Here is a 10,232-nt window from a genome sequence, read left to right on the forward strand (position 1 = left end):
TGACCTGTCTAATAGGAATATGTCGCACAGGACTAAACCAGTTCCACAGAAAACGGAATTACTTAACAAGGCTGGAAATGTACACTGTCGCACAGCTGAGGGTGGTCGGGATGGGAGAGTAATTACTGCAACTAGAGGAAAAGTAAAGGTTGCAGAGAAAGACATAATAAATCTGCAAGTAGACAACCGGCCCAATCAGTGTGTAGTCAATCCCCCCCCTGTCAACCAGAGTACTGATCCTTGCTTACTTATCCTATCGTGGAACATCGCAGGAGTTCATAAGAACCTAAAAGATCCTGAGTGGGCAAATTACATTGACACCTGTGACATTTGTCTACTACAAGAAACTTGGGCCATAGAAGTTCCTCATCGGGTAGGATACAAAACCTATGGCATTAAGGCAGCTCAGTCTGACAGAGGAAGACCATCAGGGGGTCTATTAATCTGGCTAAAAATCACCTTGGCCATGCAGGTTGAAATTGTGGATACAGGTTCTCCAGATATTTTAGCCTTAAGGGTCACTCCACCGTGTGGCAATGAATGGTTCATCGTCAATGTCTACAACAGACCGTCCAGTCACTCCAAGGTGTCAATAACACTTGAGGCCCTGGAGCTCCTGTTGAAAAATGTAATTGGAGATATCCCGGTCATCTTGGGAGGAGACTTAAATTGTAATTTTGAACCTGTTCTGGGCATTTCTGAAGTGTTCGAAGATGAGGACTCAGCATATAACATCCCCCAGCTTGAAACCACCAAATTTGTTAAATATTCGACATTGGCCAGCCAACTACTAAGACTTTCCGCAGACCACGGCCTTAGAGCAGGCAATGGCCGACTCCCATCGGACCTGCAAAAACAACCAACCTTCTCTAAAGCCAAAAGCAATTTAGATTTTGTACTTGTTTCTCTTAGCATCTGGCACTTTATGATAGATCTGAAAGTAGTAAGTAGGGGGGAAAGTGATCACTACCCCTTGGAACTTTACATCAACAAGAACATGGTTAGTGACACCACTTTAACTACAACTGATTCCACCCAAGTCAGCTTATGTGAGGACGTCCACATAAACAACAACAGACGTGCAGTAAGATGGCCACGTGTTTTGGCGGATGGTAATGCCTTAGCATTGGTTTACTCTCTTTTTGAACAGACATTTGCACATATAGCTGACTATGCCTTCCTACCGGAACACTTTGAACATTTTATTGATCTACACAGAGTTTTCTTTTCTGAACTAAAAATGCTCTTATCAAAAATGCCGAGAAAGAAGCAGCAAAACCATAGAATGGCCAACCACGGAAAGTTATGGTATGATCACTCGTGTAGAACTGCCAAAACAAACCTATTGCTTGCCATTAAAAACAAGTCTAAAGAAGAAGTAAAATCTGCAAGGGTGGAATATAAATGTATATTAGAAACATCCAAAAAACTCTGGGAGGAATCAATTTGGGCCGAAATGCTATTTGCTGCAAAAACCAATGACAATGTTGGCTTCTGGAGACTGGTGGCCAATGGGGGGCATGCTGGGAGAGCCGTGAAAGATGTATTCCTGGATGAGATGACCTGGGTAACTCACTTTACAAACCTCTACAAACAATACGATAGTGACAGCCAATGGAGTTTAAGGTCCCTTCCCCCTACTGAACCCCTTAACTTCACATTGGAAGAGACGGTAAGGGCGATCAACGAACTTAAAAATTCTAAAGCCCCTGGTCCGGACAGAATACCGGGGGATCTCTACAAACACGAAGTTGATGTCTGGGCCCCCTATTTGAACCGTCTGTTTAACGCCCTATCATCAAATTGTAACTTTCCAGACAGCTGGCGGGCAGCGGAGGTTGTGCTAATATTTAAAAAGGGGGATAGAATGACACCCTCCAATTACAGACCAATTAGTCTGATGGACACACTCCAAAAACTATACGCCAAACACCTCCTATTCAGAATCAACGATTGGCTTGAAGCTACGAATATAATCTCCAAATTCCAAGCTGGTTTCCGGAGTAAGACCAGCACAACAGACCAAATTTTTCGATTTTGCTGTTTGATTTGGAAATATGTTCAGCTGAAAAAAGGTCATCTGTATGTAGCCTTCGTTGACCTGAGGGCTGCATTCGATTTAGTCCCACGCAGTCTACTTTGGAAAACCTTGCAAGAAATTGGGTTGCCGGGATGCCTCCTAGCCCAAATAGTTGAGCTGCATGCTGATAATTTCGCAAACATCAGGTGGGGCCCTAATGGCGAGTTGACTCGCAACATTCCCATTGAACGTGGGGTTCGCCAGGGATGTGTCCTGGCCCCTACCCTATTCTCCCTGTTTATTAATGATGTCCCTGATTATTTAAATGCTTGTGTTAATGATTCACCGCAGCTCAATGGTGTAAGGGTGCCTGCGTTGCTCTTTGCAGACGATACTATACTCATATCCCAAACAAAAAAGGGCCTCCAGGCACTCCTTAACTCCTTCAGCTGCTACTGCCAGACAAAGGGCTTGGAAATCAATGCAAACAAAACAAAATGCATGTCCTTAAATCCCAGTATGCCAGACAAAGGTTTTTTGACCCTGAACAGCCAAAAACTAGATACTGTGGATAACTTTTCATATTTGGGTGTAGTACTAGATTCCAAGCAAAGCTGGAAACCCCAAATCGAGAAAAGCAAGATAACATATGCCCAAAATGTCAAACCAATTTTATGCAAAATGAATTCTAGTACAAGCAAAAGTGTAACCCCGGTTTTAGAACTTTTTAAATTTAAAATACAGTCTGCTGTACTATATGGAGCAGAGATATGGGGCCCATGGGCAAAGAATAGCTTCCAAATTATGGACAATAAATTCATGCGGGCCTCTGTGAGGGTCCCTATTAGTACACCCCTTTTACCACTCCAACTTGACTTAAACTTTAGGAGAACAGATCATCTAGCTATCTTAAGGCCATTATTATTCTGGGTTAGGCTTTGGACTACCCCTGAGCTGATAGATTATAGAAATGGCCTGCAAGAACTGATGATGCTTGATTCCTTTAACTCCATCAATTGGCTAGTGCACATTAAAAAATGGCTTACAATCTTGGGCCTATATTCAATGTGGGAGACTCCAGACAAAATGCCTACATTTTCCAAACTAGTTGTCAAGCGAGCCTTCTGGACCCACATAAGCGGGGAGCTAGTGGATGGAGTTAGTGCTGGTTCAGCAGTCCAGGCTTTTTTATTATTTAAGGACGAGCTCTGTTTCGAACCATTCCTGGACGAGATCGAGCCACCCATTGCAAAAACCCTTTTTCTAAAGTTCAGGTACGGGACACTTATGCTGAATTACAATACTGAAAGATGGGCACAAAAAAGACTGGGAGCCTTGACTGTTAAAACCAAGTGCTGCCCTATGTGCTCCATTGACTGTTCCGAGAATGAGGTTCACATGCTCTTTGTTTGTAGTGCATATACGAAACCGAGAAAGAAATGGTTGAAACCAATGTGTAACCTTCTGGGGACTAGGTCCTGTCCAATAGCTTTTAGAATCATGAAAAGCAATTCAACCCAGTTTATTGTATTTAGTATAAGTAAATTTCTATACTCTGTTTACATAATCCGAAAAAAACAAGGTCATTGTCTTTGAGTTGGAAAGTGTATATGTTTTCTTAAACCCTTGCATTTGTGACATTTTTTAATATAACTTTTAAAAATCTTTTGAAATGAAATATAATGCGTGATTTTCCATGTAAAAATGAATTGTAAAAACTACTTCGTGCCCGTACAACACTTTTTTAAATACTGTTATATTAATGGTTGATTTTGTATGTATGTATGTGACTTTTATGGCCAAAACGGCCGAAATAAAGTTATAAATAAATAAATAAATAATAACTGAAATAACAGAACGTAGAGATAAAACAATATAAATTATTCACGCAGATATACAACATACTACACAATTACACACAAAAAAAAACTGCTCTAATTATTAACACAACTACTGACCAAAAGCAACCATTTTAAAAATTAGATCTGAACAATAGGATACAATGCATTACATACATAAAGAGCCGACAATTCGAAATAAACATCCTTCGTTGCAAAACAAAGACACTACTATGCCAATAAAACTAATAGGAAACAACAAATCGAATAATTCATAACACTATACACACACAAAACAAACAACAAATAACAACTTACCTGTCGAACGATGCACGGAACAGACAACGAAGCCAACACTCCTTACACGGGACCCGCTTTCAACAATATGGGGATTTCCAATTAGACGCGAGTAAATTGTTACGCAACGTGAGAGGATTTTGAAATCTCATTGGCTGACACGGACGTCAATCAAAATAGTACGGGATTCAAAATAACAACTAGAACGCAATAACTTAAATACTTTAATATAATTATGGGACAGTCACACAAGCACACACACCACAATCACACAAATACACAACACACAAACACCCTCACACACCCTCACCCTCACACACCCTCACTCACACCCACCCTCACCCCCCCACCCGTACAACACACTCACCCTCACTAACCCTCACTAACCCTCACACACACACCCTCACACACCCTCACACTCACACACCCTCACCCACCACCACCCTCACTCACACACCTTCACACCCTCAACCTCACACATCCTCACTCACCCTCACACCCTCACACACCCTCACTCACCCTCATGACCTCAACCACACACCCTCACATGCCCCCACCCTCACACACCCCCACCCTCACACACACCCGCCCTCACACACTCTCACACATCCTCACACACCCACACACATTCTCAATAAGCCTCACACCCTCACCCTCGCCCACCCTCACTCACCCTCACCCTCACTCACCCTCACCCTCACCCCCTCACCCTCAATAACCCTCACCCACCCTCAACCCCTCACCCTCACCCTCACTCACCCTCACCCTCACTCACCCTCAAACCCTCACCCTCACTCACCCTCAACCCCTCACCCTCACTCACCCTCAACCCCTCACCCTCACTCACCCTCACTCACCCTCACTCACCCTCACCCTCACTCACCCTCACTCACCCTCACCCTCACTCACCCTCACTCACCCTCACCCTCACCCTCACTCACCCTCACCCACACTCACCCTCACCCTCAACGCCTCACCCTCAACCCCTCACCCTCACCCTCACTCACCCTCAACCCTTCACCCTCACTCACCCTCAACCCTTCACCCTCAACACCTCACTCACCCTCACTCTCACTCACCCTCACTCACCCTCAACCCCTCAGCATCACCCTCACTCACCCTCACCCTCACTCACCCTCAACCCCTCACCTACCCTCACCCTCACTCACCCTCAACCCCTCACCCTCACTCACCCTCACCCTCACTCAACACCTCACCCTCACTCACCCTCAACACCTCACCCTCACTCACCCTCAACCCCTCAACCCCTCACCCTCAACCCCTCACCCTCACTCACCCTCACCCTCACTCACCCTCACCCACACTCACCCTCACCCTCACTCACCCTCAATGCCTCACCCTCACTCACCCTCAACCCCTCACCCTCACTCACCCTCAACCCCTCACCCTCACCCTCACACCCTCAACCCTTCATCCTCAACCCCTCACTCACCCTCACTCACCCTCAACACCTCAGCCTCACCCTCACTCACCCTCACCCTCACTCACCCTCAACCCCTCACTCTCACTCACCCTCACTCACCCTCAACGCCTCACCCTCACCCTCACTCACCCTCAACACCTCACCCTCACTCACCCTCACCCTCACTCACCCTCAACACCTCACCCTCACTCACCCTCAACCCCTCACCCTCACCCTCACTCACCCTCAACCCCTCACCCCCTCACCCTCACTCACCCTTAACCCCTCACCCCTCACCCTCACTCACCCTCACTCACCCTCACTCACCCTCAACGCCTCACCCTCAACCCCTCACCCTCAACACCTCACCCTCACTCACCCTCACAACACATATTGTGTTACAATAGGTGTCACATTTGCGAAAGATAAAACGATTGGCATTGTAAATAACAAAGCTATTATTTCGCTATTTTAAAAACAAGCACATACATAAAAAATGTGTCCTTTACAATACCAATAGCTTAAACTTTCCTAATACGAGACATATTGCATTGCTGTGCTTCTCTCCCCTGCTGCACTCTCCTGCTCTCTAGAGATGAAGCATAACGACGAGAGCTGCCATATAAGTCACGTAAATACAAAACATGTTGCATTCCAAATGCTATAGGTGTCACATTCGCAAAAGTTATAACTATTGGCGTTGTAAATGACAAAGCTATCAATTTAGCTATTTTAAAAACCAACAAATAAATAAAATATTTGTCATTTACAAAACCAATAGCTCCAACTTTTCTAATGCGAGACCTATTGAATTTCCAATGCTTGTTTAGTTATTGTTCTCCGTTACTTCCGTACTTTGCATACATCTCAGAATGGTGTGCAAATGCAGAAAGAGCATTCAGACACTCTTCCTGTAGTGCAAAAAGTTGGACGACGGGTGCAACTCTGGTACCATGCAAAAATCTGCAATCCTTCCAATCCATAACTTGTCCCAGACCTGGAAGGGTATTGCACGTCTAGTGTGGGTCAGATACCCCACATTCAGTTATCTTCAGAGTCGATTCCCTGGAACAAACTTACTCAGGCTTCAGTGCAATAAAGAAAGGTTTTCTTGGCACAAAAGTGGAACAACATGCTTAGACTCCCCCATGGAGACTTGCTCATGATTAGAAGCCATCTGGAATTCATTCATATATAGACACACTCCAGAAAAACCGAAGAAAGACTGAAAAGAATCAGAAAAATAGTTCACTCTTTTTACAAATGACATATAACAAACACCTTGAAATTAGATCATCATGAACTAAATGGATTCTTTTGCAAACCTAAGCAGCCAGGCCCTGCGTCCAACCTCCTGCAGGCAGCCAACCCCCCACCGCACATGGCCTTCAGCCATCCAGCCACAGACCCCTACCCTTCTATATTTTTATGGGGCACTGGGGTCCCTTCATAACATAAGCGACAAGAGGTCAGCGTACCCCTACCCTACCCTGCCCTGCCCTGCCCTGTGCTATTTTATTTTTCAATATTTTCATGAAGTGGGGACCTAGTCCCCATGTCCTCTAGTAGCAACTACAACATTTTCTTTTTCATTTTGTGGCCAGCCATTCAGATGGCCAACGGGGGAAAAAGCACTTGTGACCAATCTGATTACTCAATGTTTTAATTTGTGGTCCCGCAGGACTCCCGCAAGTGTCAAGTGGGATCAACTGTCAAATTAACTATACATTTTTAACTTTAATTTCTCAAACAACACTGAACAGATTTTCACCAAATCACAAAAGCACGCTTTTTGAGTAAAGGTCAAGCTTTATGAGAATTTGGTGTCATTCTGTTCAGCCGTTTTCTCTGTAATCTTGTTTTTTTTAACCTGTGTATGTAGCATTTTATAAAACAAACATATTGACTACCCTCGTAGGGCTGTCATGAGTGGCTGACAGCACTTATCAGGGATAACTAGTAATGAAATCTATTGCGTTTGAGCTGTCATTTCTAACAAGAAGTCATCTAGTATTTCTACTGGTGTGGATGAATTCTTCTCCCTCCCTCGAAGTTCCTCCTCCCCGCCCCTACCCTCTCATTCAGTAATGTGCCAGCAGTAAAGTATAAACTGATGCACACTGAATAAAGAAAACACTAAACCCCACCAAGTTGCAGCTTGACTCACTTATTGTTCATGAGACAGAGCTTCTGACTAGCCTTTCGCAATAAAAAAACGCAGAGCAGAGGGTAACCCTGAGGCAGTGTGGTACTCCCAGTGTCTGACAAAGTAGTTTGTGCAGAAGAGGAGGGGTTCGGTAGACGAAAAGGGGAGGGCAACGCATGGCTTGCACAAACCCTCCAGAGAGAAATACCATTCATGGTGGTCATTCATCATCGTTCCCCAGATTTTTGAGGGACTATAGTTACGCGTCCCCAGTATGCCACGATGGCTATTGAGTGGTTTGCGCTCTTTCTCCCCTGGCAGCGCTCGGCTCTCCTCTCCTGTTCATTAATCTAGGTCTTTCTGACAAGTACTCATAGTAGGGAGTAAGGGGAATTCCATTGCATTATGTAACCCTGTTCCCCATGCATTTTTCCTATGGGAATACATGGGGAAAAATGTGTTTTGGGACCATCCTTTTTCTTGGCCACCGGATGGATTACTGCGTAACTTTCCAGGAAGGAACTGCAGTGGATAAACTATTTTGGGAAAGTTTTGTGAAGATTTATTAAACGGCACCAATGTTATGAGAAAATAAAAAAACACTCTTGTCATCTTAAATTGGTAACTTTGATTCATGTATAACTACACAGTGGTGACCACCACTGTGTAAAAGAAATATATATATATATATATATATATATATATATATATATATATATATATATATATATATATATATATATATATATATATATATATATATATATATATATATATATATATATATATATATATATATATATATATATATATATATATATATATATATATATTCACAGAAAAAACCATAGGTTATAGACCATATATAGTTAGGAATTTGCATTTACAAAACCTTGAAAATTCACTGAAAAAACCATAGGTTATAGACCATATATAGTTAGGGATTAGCATTTAAAAAACCTTATTTTATTTGCACAAAACCATTGAAATTCCATATATAGTTAGTTGCACTAACTATATATCGCGGACCCGCAATCCACTGCTAATGATGTCACATATTACATCATTCATGACATGGTCAGTGACATCACTGATGACATCACTGATGACATCTCAAATGACATCACTGATGACATCACTGATGACAACACCCAGTGACTGTATGTTTCTGTAAAGTTAAAATATGTCTTACATATTGAAGAATGAGTGGATGTATAAGTGTCTGGATGAAGGATTTAGTAGGTGCATGACTGACTGTATGAGTGAGTGATTAAATGTGTCTCACTGAGTGCATGGGTTAGTGATTAAAGTGTCTTAATTTGGCAATCATTATTTATGTTCTTCTGTAAACTGCTGCATGTTTAAATCAGTAGCTATATCAGTAACTATATGGGTTATTGAATGGTTGCCCAAGTATTTGTATGGGAGACTGAGTATGTGTGTGGGTGGCTGGGAGGTGTATGACTCTGTGCATAGATGTGTGAGCAGTTGATTCACTAGATGTATGGATTCAAAAGTGCATGTGGAAACAGCTGTATGGACAGTTGACTGTGTGCATGAGTGTATTGGTGAGTGAATGGATATCTCAGTGCTACATATCAAAGTAAGTACATATGTAAAACACACTCCATGTGAGAGTTGACATATATAAATAACTGAACATAAGAGCCAGTGAATGTGAGAGTGGCTGTATGAATCATTGTGAACTTGTATCAAGGATTGTATAAGAGAGTAAATATGTGTTAGTATATGTTTGAATAAGTAAGGTGTGTATAACTGTATAGTTGAGGAAATGGAGGTGTGATTGATTCTTTGCATGACTGACTAGGTGTGTGGGTAACTCCATGGATGTGTGACAGTCTGTGAGTGCCTGTTTACACTGAGTGTATCTAAGGTTATATTAGAGTCTGAAGATGTATTATCACATAAATGATATCATCAGTGATGTCATCAGTAATGTCAAATGAGATGTCAGTGATGTCATCAGTGATGTCATTTGAGATGTCATCAGTGATGTCATCAGTGATGTCATTTGAGATGTCATCAGTGATGTCACCAGTGATGTCACTGACCATGTCATGAATGATGTAATATGTGACATCATTAGCAGTGGATTGCGGGTCCGCGATATATAGTTAGTGCAACTAACTATATATGGAATTTCAATGGTTTTGTGCAAATAAAATAAGGTTTTTTAAATGCTAATCCCTAACTATATATGGTCTATAACCTATGGTTTTTTCAGTGAATTTTCAAGGTTTTGTAAATGCAAATTCCTAATTATATATGGTCTATAACCTATGTTTTTTTCTGTGAATTTCATTGGTTTTTTAAAAGCTAATATCTATAGCTGTAAAATATATTCTTTATTAAGTGACGTATCACGTAGCCCGTGAGACGCCTAATGATGCATCGCATAACCGTGACGTATTGTCTCTGCAGCGCAAACCAAACCCAAAACGTAAGCGCGCCAGAACACGCTTAAAGATATATATATATTTTTTTAAC

Source organism: Lissotriton vulgaris, chromosome 5 (assembly GCF_964263255.1).
Source record: "Lissotriton vulgaris chromosome 5, aLisVul1.2, whole genome shotgun sequence".
Lineage (NCBI taxonomy): Eukaryota > Metazoa > Chordata > Amphibia > Caudata > Salamandridae > Lissotriton > Lissotriton vulgaris.